This window comes from Gadus chalcogrammus, chromosome 12 (genome assembly GCF_026213295.1).
Source record: "Gadus chalcogrammus isolate NIFS_2021 chromosome 12, NIFS_Gcha_1.0, whole genome shotgun sequence".
In the NCBI taxonomy this organism is placed as follows: Eukaryota; Metazoa; Chordata; class Actinopteri; order Gadiformes; family Gadidae; genus Gadus; species Gadus chalcogrammus.
This window is the reverse complement of record NC_079423.1, coordinates 9773159-9795658: the sequence shown is the minus strand read 5'-3', so window position 1 is coordinate 9795658 and position 22500 is coordinate 9773159. Positions and strand designations below refer to the sequence as shown.

Sequence of the window (22500 nt, the reverse complement as noted above, 5' to 3'; positions counted from 1 at the left end):
CTCCAAAGCGGTTGGCAGTAAACATCAGGTCACGGTACGCCACGGTAGGCCACAGAGTCAATGAGCTCGAGTTGAAAAAGAAAAAGCTTACAGCACCTGGTATTCCCAGGCGGTCTCCCATCCAAGTACTAACCAGGCCCGACCCTGCTTAGCTTCCGAGTTCAGACGAGATCGGGCGTGTTCAGGGTGGTATGGCCGTAAGCAATTAGTACAGGCGCAAAACCTGGTTTTATACAGTAGCACATAAGGAGTGAGAAAGCTGCTGAGGCTCGACGTTACACTTTTACAAAAACAATCATTAGTTAGATATAAACGGCAGTAATTGATTCAGTAGGACTCCTTATCCATGTAAACGATCATTGTGACATCTGAATTCATTAATTATCTGAAATACACTGCGTGTGCGTGTGATGTTAAATGTTTGAACCAAGGTTAACGGTTAAAGTGTCAGAGAATGGGTGGTGATTTTTTGACGTCCTCCCATGATCTGTGGGGTGTTCCACAAAGCCGGTTTTATCACATAACCGGGTAAGTTAACCCAGGGTTTGCTGTAACCCTAGGTTTTCCGTTCCAAAAGGATCACGGTATGTTAGTTGCTATAGCAACATATGCTCTGAATCAAACCTGGTCGGACCAGGTTTTGCGCAGGTTAAGTTTGAAACATAACCCGGTTTTGGGTATTTCAACCGGCGTTCACCGCAGATTTCATGTGTTCACAATGGCATGCCCTTTTGATGAGAGAACTGCTGATATATCAGAGCGCAAATTATACGTGCAATCCACCGGGAGCGATTGATAAGACCACGGCTCGACATCTTGGCATATTGGATGACTTTTTGCTGGAGTGGAGAGATATAGATTCTCGCGCAAATCTTTAATATATTTAAATAGCCTTACATAGCCAACACTACCAATCGAGGACCTGGCCTCAGTTCACTCCAGACTATTTGCGTAGCCCTCCGTTTTTTTCAAATGGTAGTTTTATCTAGGCTATAATGCTGGAGATGCTGAGCACATCACAGTCGTTTCAGATGACCCATCCAAGATTTGTATCGGCCTCCTATCATACAAAGAGCAATATTGTCTTAGTACTATGCCGAGAGGCATTTACAACATAAAGTATAAAATAGTCCTAACGGACTTGCATCCACTGGAGAATGTTCGATCGTAGCCGGCGGCTTCATTACAAGCACTGATCCATCTTGATCTGTGAAGTTGATGAATTGTCACTTTTAGGTTTTCTACCCAGTTGTCAAAAAATAAACATTTGGAATAGTATGCGCTGTGGCAAGCACACGGTTTGCATGTGTTACTTCGAAGGCAAAAAAAATCTAAAATACAAGAAAACACAAAAACCTACATTCAACCAGTGTGGGGTATGGCCCATGACTCTCTGAGGTGGTAGGTATAGGTACCCCCTCCATGCCAGGGCGCCCTGAATTTATGTTTATTAACAGCTCCTCCACCGGGGTCAAGACAATTTGAGGGCCAGATCCAGTCTGCCGACTGTCGGCCTTTTCACGATTGGCTTAAAAAAATGGCTTATTTAAATTTATACCAATACGATGGTGGGAAAAGCTTACCAGTTTGTATGTTTTTTATACTTCATTTTTATACTTGATCCTCTGACCGCTTGGAAGCAATCGGAGTACATATTGTTTTAGAAGAAAGGGGTTATGTGGTAGGATCTTTAAGAATGCTTAACTGGGATATTTATATATTCATGGCTCAAATATTAAGGATCGTGCTTTTGACGTGTAACTAACGCATTTACGCGGTCAGCGATCCGCTGCCAGGCTTTGGTTCTCCGGGTTCCATAGGTTTTAGCGTTCCCTTTTCTTGTGATAATGTCCTTCTCCTCGTCATAGCTCTCCAGGAGAACCTGGGGTTCCATTTCATTGAAATAAGCGGCCCGTTTCGCCATATCGATCAGGGTTTCCATGATCCATACATCACGTCTTTTTAAGTTTGGCGTGGACGCGCACAACCCTGTGTTAATCAACCCCGAGTTGATTGAACTAATGCATAACCGCTGCTGTGGAACCGAAAACTCTGGGTTGGTCGGCACAGGGTCAATCAACCTAGAGTTCAGCGTTAACTCAGTGTTTGTTAAACCTCCGTTCGTGGAACACCCCTCTGAAGTGAGCGTGCGTGTTTGTGTTGGTGAAAGTTTAAGAAATGTACAACTGTCGGTTCAGCTCTCTGGTGCTCCCTGCTGGCAGTATCACTATACTGTCCTCATGTTTCACAAAAATAGTTTTGAGAGACGTTATCAGTTTTTGTATGTTGCTTAAATCCTCCAAAGCGGTTGGCAGTAAACATCAGGTCACGGTACGCCACGGTAGGCCACGGAGGCAATGAGCTCGAGTTGAAAAAGAAAAAGCTTACAGCACCTGGTATTCCCAGGCGGTCTCCCATCCAAGTACTAACCAGGCCCGACCCTGCTTAGCTTCCGAGATCAGACGAGATCGGGCGTGTTCAGGGTGGTATGGCCGTAAGCAATTAGTGCAGGCGCAAAACCAGGTTTTATACAGTAGCACATAAGGAGTGAGAAAGCTGCTGAGGCTCGACGTTACACTTTTACAAAAACAATCATTAGTTAGATATAAACGGCAGTAATTGATTCAGTAGGACTCCTTATCCATGTAAACGATCATTGTGACATCTGAATTCATTAATTATCTGAAATACACTGCGTGTGCGTGTGATGTTAAATGTTTGAACCAAGGTTAACGGTTAAAGTGTCAGAGAATGGGTGGTGATTTTTTGACGTCCTCCCATGATCTGAAGTGAGCGTGCGTGTTTGTGTTGGTGAAAGTTTAAGAAATGTACAACTGTCGGTTCAGCTCTCTGGTGCTCCCTGCTGGCAGTATCACTATACTGTCCTCATGTTTCACAAAAATAGTTTTGAGAGACGTTGTCAGTTTTTGTATGTTGCTTAAATCCTCCAAAGCGGTTGGCAGTAAACATCAGGTCACGGTACGCCACGGAGTCAATGAGCTCGAGTTGAAAAAGAAAATGCTTACAGCACCTGGTATTCCCAGGCGGTCTCCCATCCAAGTACTAACCAGGCCCGACCCTGCTTAGCTTCCGAGATCAGACGAGATCGGGCGTGTTCAGGGTGGTATGGCCGTAAGCAATTAGTGCAGGCGCAAAACCAGGTTTTATACAGTAGCACATAAGGAGTGAGAAAGCTGCTGAGGCTCGACGTTACACTCTTACAAAAACAATCATTAGTTAGATATAAACGGCAGTAATTGATTCAGTAGGACTCCTTATCCATGTAAACGATCATTGTGACATCTGAATTCATTAATTATCTGAAATACACTGCGTGTGCGTGTGATGTTAAATGTTTGAACCAAGGTTAACGGTTAAAGTGTCAGAGAATGGGTGGTGATTTTTTGACGTCCTCCCATGATCTGAAGTGAGCGTGCGTGTTTGTGTTGGTGAAAGTTTAAGAAATGTACAACTGTCGGTTCAGCTCTCTGGTGCTCCCTGCTGGCAGTATCACTATACTGTCCTCATGTTTCACAAAAATAGTTTTGAGAGACGTTGTCAGTTTTTGTATGTTGCTTAAATCCTCCAAAGCGGTTGGCAGTAAACATCAGGTCACGGTACGCCACGGAGTCAATGAGCTCGAGTTGAAAAAGAAAAAGCTTACAGCACCTGGTATTCCCAGGCGGTCTCCCATCCAAGTACTAACCAGGCCCGACCCTGCTTAGCTTCCGAGATCAGACGAGATCGGGCGTGTTCAGGGTGGTATGGCCGTAAGCAATTAGTGCAGGCGCAAAACCAGGTTTTATACAGTAGCACATAAGGAGTGAGAAAGCTGCTGAGGCTCGACGTTACACTTTTACAAAAACAATCATTAGTTAGATATAAACGGCAGTAATTGATTCAGTAGGACTCCTTATCCATGTAAACGATCATTGTGACATCTGAATTCATTAATTATCTGAAATACACTGCGTGTGCGTGTGATGTTAAATGTTTGAACCAAGGTTAACGGTTAAAGTGTCAGAGAATGGGTGGTGATTTTTTGACGTCCTCCCATGATCTGAAGTGAGCGTGCGTGTTTGTGTTGGTGAAAGTTTAAGAAATGTACAACTGTCGGTTCAGCTCTCTGGTGCTCCCTGCTGGCAGTATCACTATACTGTCCTCATGTTTCACAAAAATAGTTTTGAGAGACGTTGTCAGTTTTTGTATGTTGCTTAAATCCTCCAAAGCGGTTGGCAGTAAACATCAGGTCACGGTACGCCACGGTAGGCCACGGAGTCAATGAGCTCGAGTTGAAAAAGAAAAAGCTTACAGCACCTGGTATTCCCAGGCGGTCTCCCATCCAAGTACTAACCAGGCCCGACCCTGCTTAGCTTCCGAGATCAGACGAGATCGGGCGTGTTCAGGGTGGTATGGCCGTAAGCAATTAGTGCAGGCGCAAAACCAGGTTTTATACAGTAGCACATAAGGAGTGAGAAAGCTGCTGAGGCTCGACGTTACACTTTTACAAAAACAATCATTAGTTAGATATAAACGGCAGTAATTGATTCAGTAGGACTCCTTATCCATGTAAACGATCATTGTGACATCTGAATTCATTAATTATCTGAAATACACTGCGTGTGCGTGTGATGTTAAATGTTTGAACCAAGGTTAACGGTTAAAGTGTCAGAGAATGGGTGGTGATTTTTTGACGTCCTCCCATGATCTGAAGTGAGCGTGCGTGTTTGTGTTGGTGAAAGTTTAAGAAATGTACAACTGTCGGTTCAGCTCTCTGGTGCTCCCTGCTGGCAGTATCACTATACTGTCCTCATGTTTCACAAAAATAGTTTTGAGAGACGTTGTCAGTTTTTGTATGTTGCTTAAATCCTCCAAAGCGGTTGGCAGTAAACATCAGGTCACGGTACGCCACGGTAGGCCACGGAGTCAATGAGCTCGAGTTGAAAAAGAAAAAGCTTACAGCACCTGGTATTCCCAGGCGGTCTCCCATCCAAGTACTAACCAGGCCCGACCCTGCTTAGCTTCCGAGATCAGACGAGATCGGGCGTGTTCAGGGTGGTATGGCCGTAAGCAATTAGTGCAGGCGCAAAACCAGGTTTTATACAGTAGCACATAAGGAGTGAGAAAGCTGCTGAGGCTCGACGTTACACTCTTACAAAAACAATCATTAGTTAGATATAAACGGCAGTAATTGATTCAGTAGGACTCCTTATCCATGTAAACGATCATTGTGACATCTGAATTCATTAATTATCTGAAATACACTGCGTGTGCGTGTGATGTTAAATGTTTGAACCAAGGTTAACGGTTAAAGTGTCAGAGAATGGGTGGTGATTTTTTGACGTCCTCCCATGATCTGAAGTGAGCGTGCGTGTTTGTGTTGGTGAAAGTTTAAGAAATGTACAACTGTCGGTTCAGCTCTCTGGTGCTCCCTGCTGGCAGTATCACTATACTGTCCTCATGTTTCACAAAAATAGTTTTGAGAGACGTTGTCAGTTTTTGTATGTTGCTTAAATCCTCCAAAGCGGTTGGCAGTAAACATCAGGTCACGGTACGCCACGGTAGGCCACGGAGGCAATGAGCTCGAGTTGAAAAAGAAAAAGCTTACAGCACCTGGTATTCCCAGGCGGTCTCCCATCCAAGTACTAACCAGGCCCGACCCTGCTTAGCTTCCGAGATCAGACGAGATCGGGCGTGTTCAGGGTGGTATGGCCGTAAGCAATTAGTGCAGGCGCAAAACCAGGTTTTATACAGTAGCACATAAGGAGTGAGAAAGCTGCTGAGGCTCGACGTTACACTTTTACAAAAACAATCATTAGTTAGATATAAACGGCAGTAATTGATTCAGTAGGACTCCTTATCCATGTAAACGATCATTGTGACATCTGAATTCATTAATTATCTGAAATACACTGCGTGTGCGTGTGATGTTAAATGTTTGAACCAAGGTTAACGGTTAAAGTGTCAGAGAATGGGTGGTGATTTTTTGACGTCCTCCCATGATCTGAAGTGAGCGTGCGTGTTTGTGTTGGTGAAAGTTTAAGAAATGTACAACTGTCGGTTCAGCTCTCTGGTGCTCCCTGCTGGCAGTATCACTATACTGTCCTCATGTTTCACAAAAATAGTTTTGAGAGACGTTGTCAGTTTTTGTATGTTGCTTAAATCCTCCAAAGCGGTTGGCAGTAAACATCAGGTCACGGTACGCCACGGTAGGCCACGGAGGCAATGAGCTCGAGTTGAAAAAGAAAAAGCTTACAGCACCTGGTATTCCCAGGCGGTCTCCCATCCAAGTACTAACCAGGCCCGACCCTGCTTAGCTTCCGAGATCAGACGAGATCGGGCGTGTTCAGGGTGGTATGGCCGTAAGCAATTAGTGCAGGCGCAAAACCAGGTTTTATACAGTAGCACATAAGGAGTGAGAAAGCTGCTGAGGCTCGACGTTACACTTTTACAAAAACAATCATTAGTTAGATATAAACGGCAGTAATTGATTCAGTAGGACTCCTTATCCATGTAAACGATCATTGTGACATCTGAATTCATTAATTATCTGAAATACACTGCGTGTGCGTGTGATGTTAAATGTTTGAACCAAGGTTAACGGTTAAAGTGTCAGAGAATGGGTGGTGATTTTTTGACGTCCTCCCATGATCTGAAGTGAGCGTGCGTGTTTGTGTTGGTGAAAGTTTAAGAAATGTACAACTGTCGGTTCAGCTCTCTGGTGCTCCCTGCTGGCAGTATCACTATACTGTCCTCATGTTTCACAAAAATAGTTTTGAGAGACGTTGTCAGTTTTTGTATGTTGCTTAAATCCTCCAAAGCGGTTGGCAGTAAACATCAGGTCACGGTACGCCACGGAGTCAATGAGCTCGAGTTGAAAAAGAAAAAGCTTACAGCACCTGGTATTCCCAGGCGGTCTCCCATCCAAGTACTAACCAGGCCCGACCCTGCTTAGCTTCCGAGATCAGACGAGATCGGGCGTGTTCAGGGTGGTATGGCCGTAAGCAATTAGTGCAGGCGCAAAACCAGGTTTTATACAGTAGCACATAAGGAGTGAGAAAGCTGCTGAGGCTCGACGTTACACTTTTACAAAAACAATCATTAGTTAGATATAAACGGCAGTAATTGATTCAGTAGGACTCCTTATCCATGTAAACGATCATTGTGACATCTGAATTCATTAATTATCTGAAATACACTGCGTGTGCGTGTGATGTTAAATGTTTGAACCAAGGTTAACGGTTAAAGTGTCAGAGAATGGGTGGTGATTTTTTGACGTCCTCCCATGATCTGAAGTGAGCGTGCGTGTTTGTGTTGGTGAAAGTTTAAGAAATGTACAACTGTCGGTTCAGCTCTCTGGTGCTCCCTGCTGGCAGTATCACTATACTGTCCTCATGTTTCACAAAAATAGTTTTGAGAGACGTTGTCAGTTTTTGTATGTTGCTTAAATCCTCCAAAGCGGTTGGCAGTAAACATCAGGTCACGGTACGCCACGGTAGGCCACGGAGGCAATGAGCTCGAGTTGAAAAAGAAAAGCTTACAGCACCTGGTATTCCCAGGCGGTCTCCCATCCAAGTACTAACCAGGCCCGACCCTGCTTAGCTTCCGAGATCAGACGAGATCGGGCGTGTTCAGGGTGGTATGGCCGTAAGCAATTAGTGCAGGCGCAAAACCAGGTTTTATACAGTAGCACATAAGGAGTGAGAAAGCTGCTGAGGCTCGACGTTACACTTTTACAAAAACAATCATTAGTTAGATATAAACGGCAGTAATTGATTCAGTAGGACTCCTTATCCATGTAAACGATCATTGTGACATCTGAATTCATTAATTATCTGAAATACACTGCGTGTGCGTGTGATGTTAAATGTTTGAACCAAGGTTAACGGTTAAAGTGTCAGAGAATGGGTGGTGATTTTTTGACGTCCTCCCATGATCTGAAGTGAGCGTGCGTGTTTGTGTTGGTGAAAGTTTAAGAAATGTACAACTGTCGGTTCAGCTCTCTGGTGCTCCCTGCTGGCAGTATCACTATACTGTCCTCATGTTTCACAAAAATAGTTTTGAGAGACGTTGTCAGTTTTTGTATGTTGCTTAAATCCTCCAAAGCGGTTGGCAGTAAACATCAGGTCACGGTACGCCACGGTAGGCCACGGAGGCAATGAGCTCGAGTTGAAAAAGAAAAAGCTTACAGCACCTGGTATTCCCAGGCGGTCTCCCATCCAAGTACTAACCAGGCCCGACCCTGCTTAGCTTCCGAGATCAGACGAGATCGGGCGTGTTCAGGGTGGTATGGCCGTAAGCAATTAGTGCAGGCGCAAAACCAGGTTTTATACAGTAGCACATAAGGAGTGAGAAAGCTGCTGAGGCTCGACGTTACACTTTTACAAAAACAATCATTAGTTAGATATAAACGGCAGTAATTGATTCAGTAGGACTCCTTATCCATGTAAACGATCATTGTGACATCTGAATTCATTAATTATCTGAAATACACTGCGTGTGCGTGTGATGTTAAATGTTTGAACCAAGGTTAACGGTTAAAGTGTCAGAGAATGGGTGGTGATTTTTTGACGTCCTCCCATGATCTGAAGTGAGCGTGCGTGTTTGTGTTGGTGAAAGTTTAAGAAATGTACAACTGTCGGTTCAGCTCTCTGGTGCTCCCTGCTGGCAGTATCACTATACTGTCCTCATGTTTCACAAAAATAGTTTTGAGAGACGTTGTCAGTTTTTGTATGTTGCTTAAATCCTCCAAAGCGGTTGGCAGTAAACATCAGGTCACGGTACGCCACGGTAGGCCACGGAGTCAATGAGCTCGAGTTGAAAAAGAAAAAGCTTACAGCACCTGGTATTCCCAGGCGGTCTCCCATCCAAGTACTAACCAGGCCCGACCCTGCTTAGCTTCCGAGATCAGACGAGATCGGGCGTGTTCAGGGTGGTATGGCCGTAAGCAATTAGTGCAGGCGCAAAACCAGGTTTTATACAGTAGCACATAAGGAGTGAGAAAGCTGCTGAGGCTCGACGTTACACTTTTACAAAAACAATCATTAGTTAGATATAAACGGCAGTAATTGATTCAGTAGGACTCCTTATCCATGTAAACGATCATTGTGACATCTGAATTCATTAATTATCTGAAATACACTGCGTGTGCGTGTGATGTTAAATGTTTGAACCAAGGTTAACGGTTAAAGTGTCAGAGAATGGGTGGTGATTTTTTGACGTCCTCCCATGATCTGAAGTGAGCGTGCGTGTTTGTGTTGGTGAAAGTTTAAGAAATGTACAACTGTCGGTTCAGCTCTCTGGTGCTCCCTGCTGGCAGTATCACTATACTGTCCTCATGTTTCACAAAAATAGTTTTGAGAGACGTTGTCAGTTTTTGTATGTTGCTTAAATCCTCCAAAGCGGTTGGCAGTAAACATCAGGTCACGGTACGCCACGGTAGGCCACGGAGTCAATGAGCTCGAGTTGAAAAAGAAAAAGCTTACAGCACCTGGTATTCCCAGGCGGTCTCCCATCCAAGTACTAACCAGGCCCGACCCTGCTTAGCTTCCGAGATCAGACGAGATCGGGCGTGTTCAGGGTGGTATGGCCGTAAGCAATTAGTGCAGGCGCAAAACCAGGTTTTATACAGTAGCACATAAGGAGTGAGAAAGCTGCTGAGGCTCGACGTTACACTCTTACAAAAACAATCATTAGTTAGATATAAACGGCAGTAATTGATTCAGTAGGACTCCTTATCCATGTAAACGATCATTGTGACATCTGAATTCATTAATTATCTGAAATACACTGCGTGTGCGTGTGATGTTAAATGTTTGAACCAAGGTTAACGGTTAAAGTGTCAGAGAATGGGTGGTGATTTTTTGACGTCCTCCCATGATCTGAAGTGAGCGTGCGTGTTTGTGTTGGTGAAAGTTTAAGAAATGTACAACTGTCGGTTCAGCTCTCTGGTGCTCCCTGCTGGCAGTATCACTATACTGTCCTCATGTTTCACAAAAATAGTTTTGAGAGACGTTGTCAGTTTTTGTATGTTGCTTAAATCCTCCAAAGCGGTTGGCAGTAAACATCAGGTCACGGTACGCCACGGTAGGCCACGGAGGCAATGAGCTCGAGTTGAAAAAGAAAAAGCTTACAGCACCTGGTATTCCCAGGCGGTCTCCCATCCAAGTACTAACCAGGCCCGACCCTGCTTAGCTTCCGAGATCAGACGAGATCGGGCGTGTTCAGGGTGGTATGGCCGTAAGCAATTAGTGCAGGCGCAAAACCAGGTTTTATACAGTAGCACATAAGGAGTGAGAAAGCTGCTGAGGCTCGACGTTACACTCTTACAAAAACAATCATTAGTTAGATATAAACGGCAGTAATTGATTCAGTAGGACTCCTTATCCATGTAAACGATCATTGTGACATCTGAATTCATTAATTATCTGAAATACACTGCGTGTGCGTGTGATGTTAAATGTTTGAACCAAGGTTAACGGTTAAAGTGTCAGAGAATGGGTGGTGATTTTTTGACGTCCTCCCATGATCTGAAGTGAGCGTGCGTGTTTGTGTTGGTGAAAGTTTAAGAAATGTACAACTGTCGGTTCAGCTCTCTGGTGCTCCCTGCTGGCAGTATCACTATACTGTCCTCATGTTTCACAAAAATAGTTTTGAGAGACGTTGTCAGTTTTTGTATGTTGCTTAAATCCTCCAAAGCGGTTGGCAGTAAACATCAGGTCACGGTACGCCACGGTAGGCCACGGAGTCAATGAGCTCGAGTTGAAAAAGAAAAAGCTTACAGCACCTGGTATTCCCAGGCGGTCTCCCATCCAAGTACTAACCAGGCCCGACCCTGCTTAGCTTCCGAGATCAGACGAGATCGGGCGTGTTCAGGGTGGTATGGCCGTAAGCAATTAGTGCAGGCGCAAAACCAGGTTTTATACAGTAGCACATAAGGAGTGAGAAAGCTGCTGAGGCTCGACGTTACACTTTTACAAAAACAATCATTAGTTAGATATAAACGGCAGTAATTGATTCAGTAGGACTCCTTATCCATGTAAACGATCATTGTGACATCTGAATTCATTAATTATCTGAAATACACTGCGTGTGCGTGTGATGTTAAATGTTTGAACCAAGGTTAACGGTTAAAGTGTCAGAGAATGGGTGGTGATTTTTTGACGTCCTCCCATGATCTGAAGTGAGCGTGCGTGTTTGTGTTGGTGAAAGTTTAAGAAATGTACAACTGTCGGTTCAGCTCTCTGGTGCTCCCTGCTGGCAGTATCACTATACTGTCCTCATGTTTCACAAAAATAGTTTTGAGAGACGTTGTCAGTTTTTGTATGTTGCTTAAATCCTCCAAAGCGGTTGGCAGTAAACATCAGGTCACGGTACGCCACGGTAGGCCACGGAGTCAATGAGCTCGAGTTGAAAAAGAAAAAGCTTACAGCACCTGGTATTCCCAGGCGGTCTCCCATCCAAGTACTAACCAGGCCCGACCCTGCTTAGCTTCCGAGATCAGACGAGATCGGGCGTGTTCAGGGTGGTATGGCCGTAAGCAATTAGTGCAGGCGCAAAACCAGGTTTTATACAGTAGCACATAAGGAGTGAGAAAGCTGCTGAGGCTCGACGTTACACTTTTACAAAAACAATCATTAGTTAGATATAAACGGCAGTAATTGATTCAGTAGGACTCCTTATCCATGTAAACGATCATTGTGACATCTGAATTCATTAATTATCTGAAATACACTGCGTGTGCGTGTGATGTTAAATGTTTGAACCAAGGTTAACGGTTAAAGTGTCAGAGAATGGGTGGTGATTTTTTGACGTCCTCCCATGATCTGAAGTGAGCGTGCGTGTTTGTGTTGGTGAAAGTTTAAGAAATGTACAACTGTCGGTTCAGCTCTCTGGTGCTCCCTGCTGGCAGTATCACTATACTGTCCTCATGTTTCACAAAAATAGTTTTGAGAGACGTTGTCAGTTTTTGTATGTTGCTTAAATCCTCCAAAGCGGTTGGCAGTAAACATCAGGTCACGGTACGCCACGGTAGGCCACGGAGTCAATGAGCTCGAGTTGAAAAAGAAAAAGCTTACAGCACCTGGTATTCCCAGGCGGTCTCCCATCCAAGTACTAACCAGGCCCGACCCTGCTTAGCTTCCGAGATCAGACGAGATCGGGCGTGTTCAGGGTGGTATGGCCGTAAGCAATTAGTGCAGGCGCAAAACCAGGTTTTATACAGTAGCACATAAGGAGTGAGAAAGCTGCTGAGGCTCGACGTTACACTTTTACAAAAACAATCATTAGTTAGATATAAACGGCAGTAATTGATTCAGTAGGACTCCTTATCCATGTAAACGATCATTGTGACATCTGAATTCATTAATTATCTGAAATACACTGCGTGTGCGTGTGATGTTAAATGTTTGAACCAAGGTTAACGGTTAAAGTGTCAGAGAATGGGTGGTGATTTTTTGACGTCCTCCCATGATCTGAAGTGAGCGTGCGTGTTTGTGTTGGTGAAAGTTTAAGAAATGTACAACTGTCGGTTCAGCTCTCTGGTGCTCCCTGCTGGCAGTATCACTATACTGTCCTCATGTTTCACAAAAATAGTTTTGAGAGACGTTGTCAGTTTTTGTATGTTGCTTAAATCCTCCAAAGCGGTTGGCAGTAAACATCAGGTCACGGTACGCCACGGTAGGCCACGGAGTCAATGAGCTCGAGTTGAAAAAGAAAAAGCTTACAGCACCTGGTATTCCCAGGCGGTCTCCCATCCAAGTACTAACCAGGCCCGACCCTGCTTAGCTTCCGAGATCAGACGAGATCGGGCGTGTTCAGGGTGGTATGGCCGTAAGCAATTAGTGCAGGCGCAAAACCAGGTTTTATACAGTAGCACATAAGGAGTGAGAAAGCTGCTGAGGCTCGACGTTACACTTTTACAAAAACAATCATTAGTTAGATATAAACGGCAGTAATTGATTCAGTAGGACTCCTTATCCATGTAAACGATCATTGTGACATCTGAATTCATTAATTATCTGAAATACACTGCGTGTGCGTGTGATGTTAAATGTTTGAACCAAGGTTAACGGTTAAAGTGTCAGAGAATGGGTGGTGATTTTTTGACGTCCTCCCATGATCTGAAGTGAGCGTGCGTGTTTGTGTTGGTGAAAGTTTAAGAAATGTACAACTGTCGGTTCAGCTCTCTGGTGCTCCCTGCTGGCAGTATCACTATACTGTCCTCATGTTTCACAAAAATAGTTTTGAGAGACGTTGTCAGTTTTTGTATGTTGCTTAAATCCTCCAAAGCGGTTGGCAGTAAACATCAGGTCACGGTACGCCACGGTAGGCCACGGAGTCAATGAGCTCGAGTTGAAAAAGAAAAAGCTTACAGCACCTGGTATTCCCAGGCGGTCTCCCATCCAAGTACTAACCAGGCCCGACCCTGCTTAGCTTCCGAGATCAGACGAGATCGGGCGTGTTCAGGGTGGTATGGCCGTAAGCAATTAGTGCAGGCGCAAAACCAGGTTTTATACAGTAGCACATAAGGAGTGAGAAAGCTGCTGAGGCTCGACGTTACACTTTTACAAAAACAATCATTAGTTAGATATAAACGGCAGTAATTGATTCAGTAGGACTCCTTATCCATGTAAACGATCATTGTGACATCTGAATTCATTAATTATCTGAAATACACTGCGTGTGCGTGTGATGTTAAATGTTTGAACCAAGGTTAACGGTTAAAGTGTCAGAGAATGGGTGGTGATTTTTTGACGTCCTCCCATGATCTGAAGTGAGCGTGCGTGTTTGTGTTGGTGAAAGTTTAAGAAATGTACAACTGTCGGTTCAGCTCTCTGGTGCTCCCTGCTGGCAGTATCACTATACTGTCCTCATGTTTCACAAAAATAGTTTTGAGAGACGTTGTCAGTTTTTGTATGTTGCTTAAATCCTCCAAAGCGGTTGGCAGTAAACATCAGGTCACGGTACGCCACGGTAGGCCACGGAGTCAATGAGCTCGAGTTGAAAAAGAAAAGCTTACAGCACCTGGTATTCCCAGGCGGTCTCCCATCCAAGTACTAACCAGGCCCGACCCTGCTTAGCTTCCGAGATCAGACGAGATCGGGCGTGTTCAGGGTGGTATGGCCGTAAGCAATTAGTGCAGGCGCAAAACCAGGTTTTATACAGTAGCACATAAGGAGTGAGAAAGCTGCTGAGGCTCGACGTTACACTCTTACAAAAACAATCATTAGTTAGATATAAACGGCAGTAATTGATTCAGTAGGACTCCTTATCCATGTAAACGATCATTGTGACATCTGAATTCATTAATTATCTGAAATACACTGCGTGTGCGTGTGATGTTAAATGTTTGAACCAAGGTTAACGGTTAAAGTGTCAGAGAATGGGTGGTGATTTTTTGACGTCCTCCCATGATCTGAAGTGAGCGTGCGTGTTTGTGTTGGTGAAAGTTTAAGAAATGTACAACTGTCGGTTCAGCTCTCTGGTGCTCCCTGCTGGCAGTATCACTATACTGTCCTCATGTTTCACAAAAATAGTTTTGAGAGACGTTGTCAGTTTTTGTATGTTGCTTAAATCCTCCAAAGCGGTTGGCAGTAAACATCAGGTCACGGTACGCCACGGTAGGCCACGGAGTCAATGAGCTCGAGTTGAAAAAGAAAAAGCTTACAGCACCTGGTATTCCCAGGCGGTCTCCCATCCAAGTACTAACCAGGCCCGACCCTGCTTAGCTTCCGAGATCAGACGAGATCGGGCGTGTTCAGGGTGGTATGGCCGTAAGCAATTAGTGCAGGCGCAAAACCAGGTTTTATACAGTAGCACATAAGGAGTGAGAAAGCTGCTGAGGCTCGACGTTACACTCTTACAAAAACAATCATTAGTTAGATATAAACGGCAGTAATTGATTCAGTAGGACTCCTTATCCATGTAAACGATCATTGTGACATCTGAATTCATTAATTATCTGAAATACACTGCGTGTGCGTGTGATGTTAAATGTTTGAACCAAGGTTAACGGTTAAAGTGTCAGAGAATGGGTGGTGATTTTTTGACGTCCTCCCATGATCTGAAGTGAGCGTGCGTGTTTGTGTTGGTGAAAGTTTAAGAAATGTACAACTGTCGGTTCAGCTCTCTGGTGCTCCCTGCTGGCAGTATCACTATACTGTCCTCATGTTTCACAAAAATAGTTTTGAGAGACGTTGTCAGTTTTTGTATGTTGCTTAAATCCTCCAAAGCGGTTGGCAGTAAACATCAGGTCACGGTACGCCACGGTAGGCCACGGAGTCAATGAGCTCGAGTTGAAAAAGAAAAAGCTTACAGCACCTGGTATTCCCAGGCGGTCTCCCATCCAAGTACTAACCAGGCCCGACCCTGCTTAGCTTCCGAGATCAGACGAGATCGGGCGTGTTCAGGGTGGTATGGCCGTAAGCAATTAGTGCAGGCGCAAAACCAGGTTTTATACAGTAGCACATAAGGAGTGAGAAAGCTGCTGAGGCTCGACGTTACACTTTTACAAAAACAATCATTAGTTAGATATAAACGGCAGTAATTGATTCAGTAGGACTCCTTATCCATGTAAACGATCATTGTGACATCTGAATTCATTAATTATCTGAAATACACTGCGTGTGCGTGTGATGTTAAATGTTTGAACCAAGGTTAACGGTTAAAGTGTCAGAGAATGGGTGGTGATTTTTTGACGTCCTCCCATGATCTGAAGTGAGCGTGCGTGTTTGTGTTGGTGAAAGTTTAAGAAATGTACAACTGTCGGTTCAGCTCTCTGGTGCTCCCTGCTGGCAGTATCACTATACTGTCCTCATGTTTCACAAAAATAGTTTTGAGAGACGTTGTCAGTTTTTGTATGTTGCTTAAATCCTCCAAAGCGGTTGGCAGTAAACATCAGGTCACGGTACGCCACGGTAGGCCACGGAGTCAATGAGCTCGAGTTGAAAAAGAAAAAGCTTACAGCACCTGGTATTCCCAGGCGGTCTCCCATCCAAGTACTAACCAGGCCCGACCCTGCTTAGCTTCCGAGATCAGACGAGATCGGGCGTGTTCAGGGTGGTATGGCCGTAAGCAATTAGTGCAGGCGCAAAACCAGGTTTTATACAGTAGCACATAAGGAGTGAGAAAGCTGCTGAGGCTCGACGTTACACTTTTACAAAAACAATCATTAGTTAGATATAAACGGCAGTAATTGATTCAGTAGGACTCCTTATCCATGTAAACGATCATTGTGACATCTGAATTCATTAATTATCTGAAATACACTGCGTGTGCGTGTGATGTTAAATGTTTGAACCAAGGTTAACGGTTAAAGTGTCAGAGAATGGGTGGTGATTTTTTGACGTCCTCCCATGATCTGAAGTGAGCGTGCGTGTTTGTGTTGGTGAAAGTTTAAGAAATGTACAACTGTCGGTTCAGCTCTCTGGTGCTCCCTGCTGGCAGTATCACTATACTGTCCTCATGTTTCACAAAAATAGTTTTGAGAGACGTTGTCAGTTTTTGTATGTTGCTTAAATCCTCCAAAGCGGTTGGCAGTAAACATCAGGTCACGGTACGCCACGGTAGGCCACGGAGTCAATGAGCTCGAGTTGAAAAAGAAAAAGCTTACAGCACCTGGTATTCCCAGGCGGTCTCCCATCCAAGTACTAACCAGGCCCGACCCTGCTTAGCTTCCGAGATCAGACGAGATCGGGCGTGTTCAGGGTGGTATGGCCGTAAGCAATTAGTGCAGGCGCAAAACCAGGTTTTATACAGTAGCACATAAGGAGTGAGAAAGCTGCTGAGGCTCGACGTTACACTTTACAAAAACAATCATTAGTTAGATATAAACGGCAGTAATTGATTCAGTAGGACTCCTTATCCATGTAAACGATCATTGTGACATCTGAATTCATTAATTATCTGAAATACACTGCGTGTGCGTGTGATGTTAAATGTTTGAACCAAGGTTAACGGTTAAAGTGTCAGAGAATGGGTGGTGATTTTTTGACGTCCTCCCATGATCTGAAGTGAGCGTGCGTGTTTGTGTTGGTGAAAGTTTAAGAAATGTACAACTGTCGGTTCAGCTCTCTGGTGCTCCCTGCTGGCAGTATCACTATACTGTCCTCATGTTTCACAAAAATAGTTTTGAGAGACGTTGTCAGTTTTTGTATGTTGCTTAAATCCTCCAAAGCGGTTGGCAGTAAACATCAGGTCACGGTACGCCACGGTAGGCCACGGAGGCAATGAGCTCGAGTTGAAAAAGAAAAAGCTTACAGCACCTGGTATTCCCAGGCGGTCTCCCATCCAAGTACTAACCAGGCCCGACCCTGCTTAGCTTCCGAGATCAGACGAGATCGGGCGTGTTCAGGGTGGTATGGCCGTAAGCAATTAGTGCAGGCGCAAAACCAGGTTTTATACAGTAGCACATAAGGAGTGAGAAAGCTGCTGAGGCTCGACGTTACACTTTTACAAAAACAATCATTAGTTAGATATAAACGGCAGTAATTGATTCAGTAGGACTCCTTATCCATGTAAACGATCATTGTGACATCTGAATTCATTAATTATCTGAAATACACTGCGTGTGCGTGTGATGTTAAATGTTTGAACCAAGGTTAACGGTTAAAGTGTCAGAGAATGGGTGGTGATTTTTTGACGTCCTCCCATGATCTGAAGTGAGCGTGCGTGTTTGTGTTGGTGAAAGTTTAAGAAATGTACAACTGTCGGTTCAGCTCTCTGGTGCTCCCTGCTGGCAGTATCACTATACTGTCCTCATGTTTCACAAAAATAGTTTTGAGAGACGTTGTCAGTTTTTGTATGTTGCTTAAATCCTCCAAAGCGGTTGGCAGTAAACATCAGGTCACGGTACGCCACGGAGTCAATGAGCTCGAGTTGAAAAAGAAAAAGCTTACAGCACCTGGTATTCCCAGGCGGTCTCCCATCCAAGTACTAACCAGGCCCGACCCTGCTTAGCTTCCGAGATCAGACGAGATCGGGCGTGTTCAGGGTGGTATGGCCGTAAGCAATTAGTGCAGGCGCAAAACCAGGTTTTATACAGTAGCACATAAGGAGTGAGAAAGCTGCTGAGGCTCGACGTTACACTCTTACAAAAACAATCATTAGTTAGATATAAACGGCAGTAATTGATTCAGTAGGACTCCTTATCCATGTAAACGATCATTGTGACATCTGAATTCATTAATTATCTGAAATACACTGCGTGTGCGTGTGATGTTAAATGTTTGAACCAAGGTTAACGGTTAAAGTGTCAGAGAATGGGTGGTGATTTTTTGACGTCCTCCCATGATCTGAAGTGAGCGTGCGTGTTTGTGTTGGTGAAAGTTTAAGAAATGTACAACTGTCGGTTCAGCTCTCTGGTGCTCCCTGCTGGCAGTATCACTATACTGTCCTCATGTTTCACAAAAATAGTTTTGAGAGACGTTGTCAGTTTTTGTATGTTGCTTAAATCCTCCAAAGCGGTTGGCAGTAAACATCAGGTCACGGTACGCCACGGTAGGCCACGGAGTCAATGAGCTCGAGTTGAAAAAGAAAAAGCTTACAGCACCTGGTATTCCCAGGCGGTCTCCCATCCAAGTACTAACCAGGCCCGACCCTGCTTAGCTTCCGAGATCAGACGAGATCGGGCGTGTTCAGGGTGGTATGGCCGTAAGCAATTAGTGCAGGCGCAAAACCAGGTTTTATACAGTAGCACATAAGGAGTGAGAAAGCTGCTGAGGCTCGACGTTACACTTTTACAAAAACAATCATTAGTTAGATATAAACGGCAGTAATTGATTCAGTAGGACTCCTTATCCATGTAAACGATCATTGTGACATCTGAATTCATTAATTATCTGAAATACACTGCGTGTGCGTGTGATGTTAAATGTTTGAACCAAGGTTAACGGTTAAAGTGTCAGAGAATGGGTGGTGATTTTTTGACGTCCTCCCATGATCTGAAGTGAGCGTGCGTGTTTGTGTTGGTGAAAGTTTAAGAAATGTACAACTGTCGGTTCAGCTCTCTGGTGCTCCCTGCTGGCAGTATCACTATACTGTCCTCATGTTTCACAAAAATAGTTTTGAGAGACGTTGTCAGTTTTTGTATGTTGCTTAAATCCTCCAAAGCGGTTGGCAGTAAACATCAGGTCACGGTACGCCACGGTAGGCCACGGAGTCAATGAGCTCGAGTTGAAAAAGAAAAAGCTTACAGCACCTGGTATTCCCAGGCGGTCTCCCATCCAAGTACTAACCAGGCCCGACCCTGCTTAGCTTCCGAGATCAGACGAGATCGGGCGTGTTCAGGGTGGTATGGCCGTAAGCAATTAGTGCAGGCGCAAAACCAGGTTTTATACAGTAGCACATAAGGAGTGAGAAAGCTGCTGAGGCTCGACGTTACACTTTTACAAAAACAATCATTAGTTAGATATAAACGGCAGTAATTGATTCAGTAGGACTCCTTATCCATGTAAACGATCATTGTGACATCTGAATTCATTAATTATCTGAAATACACTGCGTGTGCGTGTGATGTTAAATGTTTGAACCAAGGTTAACGGTTAAAGTGTCAGAGAATGGGTGGTGATTTTTTGACGTCCTCCCATGATCTGAAGTGAGCGTGCGTGTTTGTGTTGGTGAAAGTTTAAGAAATGTACAACTGTCGGTTCAGCTCTCTGGTGCTCCCTGCTGGCAGTATCACTATACTGTCCTCATGTTTCACAAAAATAGTTTTGAGAGACGTTGTCAGTTTTTGTATGTTGCTTAAATCCTCCAAAGCGGTTGGCAGTAAACATCAGGTCACGGTACGCCACGGTAGGCCACGGAGTCAATGAGCTCGAGGTGAAAAAGAAAAAGCTTACAGCACCTGGTATTCCCAGGCGGTCTCCCATCCAAGTACTAACCAGGCCCGACCCTGCTTAGCTTCCGAGATCAGACGAGATCGGGCGTGTTCAGGGTGGTATGGCCGTAAGCAATTAGTGCAGGCGCAAAACCAGGTTTTATACAGTAGCACATAAGGAGTGAGAAAGCTGCTGAGGCTCGACGTTACACTCTTTACAAAAACAATCATTAGTTAGATATAAACGGCAGTAATTGATTCAGTAGGACTCCTTATCCATGTAAACGATCATTGTGACATCTGAATTCATTAATTATCTGAAATACACTGCGTGTGCGTGTGATGTTAAATGTTTGAACCAAGGTTAACGGTTAAAGTGTCAGAGAATGGGTGGTGATTTTTTGACGTCCTCCCATGATCTGAAGTGAGCGTGCGTGTTTGTGTTGGTGAAAGTTTAAGAAATGTACAACTGTCGGTTCAGCTCTCTGGTGCTCCCTGCTGGCAGTATCACTATACTGTCCTCATGTTTCACAAAAATAGTTTTGAGAGACGTTGTCAGTTTTGTATGTTGCTTAAATCCTCCAAAGCGGTTGGCAGTAAACATCAGGTCACGGTACCCCACGGAGTCAATGAGCTCGAGTTGAAAAAGAAAAAGCTTACAGCACCTGGTATTCCCAGGCGGTCTCCCATCCAAGTACTAACCAGGCCCGACCCTGCTTAGCTTCCGAGATCAGACGAGATCGGGCGTGTTCAGGGTGGTATGGCCGTAAGCAATTAGTGCAGGCGCAAAACCAGGTTTTATACAGTAGCACATAAGGAGTGAGAAAGCTGCTGAGGCTCGACGTTACACTTTTACAAAAACAATCATTAGTTAGATATAAACGGCAGTAATTGATTCAGTAGGACTCCTTATCCATGTAAACGATCATTGTGACATCTGAATTCATTAATTATCTGAAATACACTGCGTGTGCGTGTGATGTTAAATGTTTGAACCAAGGTTAACGGTTAAAGTGTCAGAGAATGGGTGGTGATTTTTTGACGTCCTCCCATGATCTGAAGTGAGCGTGCGTGTTTGTGTTGGTGAAAGTTTAAGAAATGTACAACTGTCGGTTCAGCTCTCTGGTGCTCCCTGCTGGCAGTATCACTATACTGTCCTCATGTTTCACAAAAATAGTTTTGAGAGACGTTGTCAGTTTTTGTATGTTGCTTAAATCCTCCAAAGCGGTTGGCAGTAAACATCAGGTCACGGTACGCCACGGAGTCAATGAGCTCGAGTTGAAAAAGAAAAAGCTTACAGCACCTGGTATTCCCAGGCGGTCTCCCATCCAAGTACTAACCAGGCCCGACCCTGCTTAGCTTCCGAGATCAGACGAGATCGGGCGTGTTCAGGGTGGTATGGCCGTAAGCAATTAGTGCAGGCGCAAAACCAGGTTTTATACAGTAGCACATAAGGAGTGAGAAAGCTGCTGAGGCTCGACGTTACACTTTACAAAAACAATCATTAGTTAGATATAAACGGCAGTAATTGATTCAGTAGGACTCCTTATCCATGTAAACGATCATTGTGACATCTGAATTCATTAATTATCTGAAATACACTGCGTGTGCGTGTGATGTTAAATGTTTGAACCAAGGTTAACGGTTAAAGTGTCAGAGAATGGGTGGTGATTTTTTGACGTCCTCCCATGATCTGAAGTGAGCGTGCGTGTTTGTGTTGGTGAAAGTTTAAGAAATGTACAACTGTCGGTTCAGCTCTCTGGTGCTCCCTGCTGGCAGTATCACTATACTGTCCTCATGTTTCACAAAAATAGTTTTGAGAGACGTTGTCAGTTTTGTATGTTGCTTAAATCCTCCAAAGCGGTTGGCAGTAAACATCAGGTCACGGTACGCCACGGTAGGCCACGGAGTCAATGAGCTCGAGTTGAAAAAGAAAAAGCTTACAGCACCTGGTATTCCCAGGCGGTCTCCCATCCAAGTACTAACCAGGCCCGACCCTGCTTAGCTTCCGAGATCAGACGAGATCGGGCGTGTTCAGGGTGGTATGGCCGTAAGCAATTAGTGCAGGCGCAAAACCAGGTTTTATACAGTAGCACATAAGGAGTGAGAAAGCTGCTGAGGCTCGACGTTACACTCTTACAAAAACAATCATTAGTTAGATATAAACGGCAGTAATTGATTCAGTAGGACTCCTTATCCATGTAAACGATCATTGTGACATCTGAATTCATTAATTATCTGAAATACACTGCGTGTGCGTGTGATGTTAAATGTTTGAACCAAGGTTAACGGTTAAAGTGTCAGAGAATGGGTGGTGATTTTTTGACGTCCTCCCATGATCTGAAGTGAGCGTGCGTGTTTGTGTTGGTGAAAGTTTAAGAAATGTACAACTGTCGGTTCAGCTCTCTGGTGCTCCCTGCTGGCAGTATCACTATACTGTCCTCATGTTTCACAAAAATAGTTTTGAGAGACGTTGTCAGTTTTTGTATGTTGCTTAAATCCTCCAAAGCGGTTGGCAGTAAACATCAGGTCACGGTACGCCACGGTAGCCACGGAGTCAATGAGCTCGAGTTGAAAAAGAAAAAGCTTACAGCACCTGGTATTCCCAGGCGGTCTCCCATCCAAGTACTAACCAGGCCCGACCCTGCTTAGCTTCCGAGATCAGACGAGATCGGGCGTGT

At 44.5% G+C, this 22500-nt stretch overlaps 32 non-coding genes across 32 annotated transcripts; all 32 read right to left on the bottom strand.

Moving 5' to 3' along the window:
- Nucleotides 1-84: 84 nt before the first annotated feature.
- On the bottom strand, nt 85-203 carry LOC130399096 (5S ribosomal RNA). The gene has a single exon (XR_008901627.1). It is a non-coding gene; the product is annotated as a 5S ribosomal RNA (ribosomal RNA).
- Nucleotides 204-2381: 2178 nt separating this feature from the next.
- On the bottom strand, nt 2382-2500 carry LOC130398009 (5S ribosomal RNA). The gene has a single exon (XR_008900597.1). It is a non-coding gene; the product is annotated as a 5S ribosomal RNA (ribosomal RNA).
- Nucleotides 2501-3019: 519 nt separating this feature from the next.
- LOC130399585 (5S ribosomal RNA) lies at nt 3020-3138 on the bottom strand. The gene has a single exon (XR_008902092.1). It is a non-coding gene; the product is annotated as a 5S ribosomal RNA (ribosomal RNA).
- A 519-nt stretch (nt 3139-3657) lies between these two features.
- LOC130398007 (5S ribosomal RNA) lies at nt 3658-3776 on the bottom strand. The gene has a single exon (XR_008900594.1). It is a non-coding gene; the product is annotated as a 5S ribosomal RNA (ribosomal RNA).
- Nucleotides 3777-4305: 529 nt separating this feature from the next.
- On the bottom strand, nt 4306-4424 carry LOC130398006 (5S ribosomal RNA). The gene has a single exon (XR_008900593.1). It is a non-coding gene; the product is annotated as a 5S ribosomal RNA (ribosomal RNA).
- A 529-nt stretch (nt 4425-4953) lies between these two features.
- Nucleotides 4954-5072, bottom strand: LOC130398005 (5S ribosomal RNA). Its single transcript, XR_008900592.1, has one exon. It is a non-coding gene; the product is annotated as a 5S ribosomal RNA (ribosomal RNA).
- A 529-nt stretch (nt 5073-5601) lies between these two features.
- On the bottom strand, nt 5602-5720 carry LOC130398004 (5S ribosomal RNA). Its single transcript, XR_008900591.1, has one exon. It is a non-coding gene; the product is annotated as a 5S ribosomal RNA (ribosomal RNA).
- A 529-nt stretch (nt 5721-6249) lies between these two features.
- On the bottom strand, nt 6250-6368 carry LOC130398003 (5S ribosomal RNA). The gene has a single exon (XR_008900589.1). It is a non-coding gene; the product is annotated as a 5S ribosomal RNA (ribosomal RNA).
- Nucleotides 6369-6887: 519 nt separating this feature from the next.
- On the bottom strand, nt 6888-7006 carry LOC130398002 (5S ribosomal RNA). Its single transcript, XR_008900588.1, has one exon. It is a non-coding gene; the product is annotated as a 5S ribosomal RNA (ribosomal RNA).
- A 528-nt stretch (nt 7007-7534) lies between these two features.
- Nucleotides 7535-7653, bottom strand: LOC130398001 (5S ribosomal RNA). Its single transcript, XR_008900587.1, has one exon. It is a non-coding gene; the product is annotated as a 5S ribosomal RNA (ribosomal RNA).
- Nucleotides 7654-8182: 529 nt separating this feature from the next.
- Nucleotides 8183-8301, bottom strand: LOC130398000 (5S ribosomal RNA). The gene has a single exon (XR_008900586.1). It is a non-coding gene; the product is annotated as a 5S ribosomal RNA (ribosomal RNA).
- A 529-nt stretch (nt 8302-8830) lies between these two features.
- LOC130397999 (5S ribosomal RNA) lies at nt 8831-8949 on the bottom strand. The gene has a single exon (XR_008900585.1). It is a non-coding gene; the product is annotated as a 5S ribosomal RNA (ribosomal RNA).
- Nucleotides 8950-9478: 529 nt separating this feature from the next.
- LOC130397998 (5S ribosomal RNA) lies at nt 9479-9597 on the bottom strand. Its single transcript, XR_008900583.1, has one exon. It is a non-coding gene; the product is annotated as a 5S ribosomal RNA (ribosomal RNA).
- Nucleotides 9598-10126: 529 nt separating this feature from the next.
- Nucleotides 10127-10245, bottom strand: LOC130397996 (5S ribosomal RNA). Its single transcript, XR_008900581.1, has one exon. It is a non-coding gene; the product is annotated as a 5S ribosomal RNA (ribosomal RNA).
- A 529-nt stretch (nt 10246-10774) lies between these two features.
- On the bottom strand, nt 10775-10893 carry LOC130397995 (5S ribosomal RNA). Its single transcript, XR_008900580.1, has one exon. It is a non-coding gene; the product is annotated as a 5S ribosomal RNA (ribosomal RNA).
- A 529-nt stretch (nt 10894-11422) lies between these two features.
- On the bottom strand, nt 11423-11541 carry LOC130397994 (5S ribosomal RNA). The gene has a single exon (XR_008900579.1). It is a non-coding gene; the product is annotated as a 5S ribosomal RNA (ribosomal RNA).
- A 529-nt stretch (nt 11542-12070) lies between these two features.
- Nucleotides 12071-12189, bottom strand: LOC130397993 (5S ribosomal RNA). The gene has a single exon (XR_008900577.1). It is a non-coding gene; the product is annotated as a 5S ribosomal RNA (ribosomal RNA).
- Nucleotides 12190-12718: 529 nt separating this feature from the next.
- Nucleotides 12719-12837, bottom strand: LOC130397992 (5S ribosomal RNA). Its single transcript, XR_008900576.1, has one exon. It is a non-coding gene; the product is annotated as a 5S ribosomal RNA (ribosomal RNA).
- A 529-nt stretch (nt 12838-13366) lies between these two features.
- Nucleotides 13367-13485, bottom strand: LOC130397991 (5S ribosomal RNA). The gene has a single exon (XR_008900575.1). It is a non-coding gene; the product is annotated as a 5S ribosomal RNA (ribosomal RNA).
- A 528-nt stretch (nt 13486-14013) lies between these two features.
- LOC130397990 (5S ribosomal RNA) lies at nt 14014-14132 on the bottom strand. Its single transcript, XR_008900574.1, has one exon. It is a non-coding gene; the product is annotated as a 5S ribosomal RNA (ribosomal RNA).
- A 529-nt stretch (nt 14133-14661) lies between these two features.
- LOC130397989 (5S ribosomal RNA) lies at nt 14662-14780 on the bottom strand. The gene has a single exon (XR_008900573.1). It is a non-coding gene; the product is annotated as a 5S ribosomal RNA (ribosomal RNA).
- Nucleotides 14781-15309: 529 nt separating this feature from the next.
- Nucleotides 15310-15428, bottom strand: LOC130397988 (5S ribosomal RNA). The gene has a single exon (XR_008900571.1). It is a non-coding gene; the product is annotated as a 5S ribosomal RNA (ribosomal RNA).
- Nucleotides 15429-15957: 529 nt separating this feature from the next.
- On the bottom strand, nt 15958-16076 carry LOC130397987 (5S ribosomal RNA). Its single transcript, XR_008900570.1, has one exon. It is a non-coding gene; the product is annotated as a 5S ribosomal RNA (ribosomal RNA).
- A 529-nt stretch (nt 16077-16605) lies between these two features.
- Nucleotides 16606-16724, bottom strand: LOC130397985 (5S ribosomal RNA). Its single transcript, XR_008900568.1, has one exon. It is a non-coding gene; the product is annotated as a 5S ribosomal RNA (ribosomal RNA).
- Nucleotides 16725-17252: 528 nt separating this feature from the next.
- On the bottom strand, nt 17253-17371 carry LOC130397983 (5S ribosomal RNA). The gene has a single exon (XR_008900567.1). It is a non-coding gene; the product is annotated as a 5S ribosomal RNA (ribosomal RNA).
- Nucleotides 17372-17890: 519 nt separating this feature from the next.
- Nucleotides 17891-18009, bottom strand: LOC130397982 (5S ribosomal RNA). Its single transcript, XR_008900566.1, has one exon. It is a non-coding gene; the product is annotated as a 5S ribosomal RNA (ribosomal RNA).
- A 529-nt stretch (nt 18010-18538) lies between these two features.
- LOC130397981 (5S ribosomal RNA) lies at nt 18539-18657 on the bottom strand. The gene has a single exon (XR_008900565.1). It is a non-coding gene; the product is annotated as a 5S ribosomal RNA (ribosomal RNA).
- Nucleotides 18658-19186: 529 nt separating this feature from the next.
- LOC130397980 (5S ribosomal RNA) lies at nt 19187-19305 on the bottom strand. Its single transcript, XR_008900564.1, has one exon. It is a non-coding gene; the product is annotated as a 5S ribosomal RNA (ribosomal RNA).
- Nucleotides 19306-19834: 529 nt separating this feature from the next.
- On the bottom strand, nt 19835-19953 carry LOC130397979 (5S ribosomal RNA). Its single transcript, XR_008900563.1, has one exon. It is a non-coding gene; the product is annotated as a 5S ribosomal RNA (ribosomal RNA).
- A 519-nt stretch (nt 19954-20472) lies between these two features.
- On the bottom strand, nt 20473-20591 carry LOC130397978 (5S ribosomal RNA). The gene has a single exon (XR_008900562.1). It is a non-coding gene; the product is annotated as a 5S ribosomal RNA (ribosomal RNA).
- Nucleotides 20592-21110: 519 nt separating this feature from the next.
- Nucleotides 21111-21229, bottom strand: LOC130397977 (5S ribosomal RNA). The gene has a single exon (XR_008900561.1). It is a non-coding gene; the product is annotated as a 5S ribosomal RNA (ribosomal RNA).
- Nucleotides 21230-21756: 527 nt separating this feature from the next.
- LOC130397976 (5S ribosomal RNA) lies at nt 21757-21875 on the bottom strand. The gene has a single exon (XR_008900560.1). It is a non-coding gene; the product is annotated as a 5S ribosomal RNA (ribosomal RNA).
- Between the last annotated feature and the right edge of the window lie 625 nt (nt 21876-22500).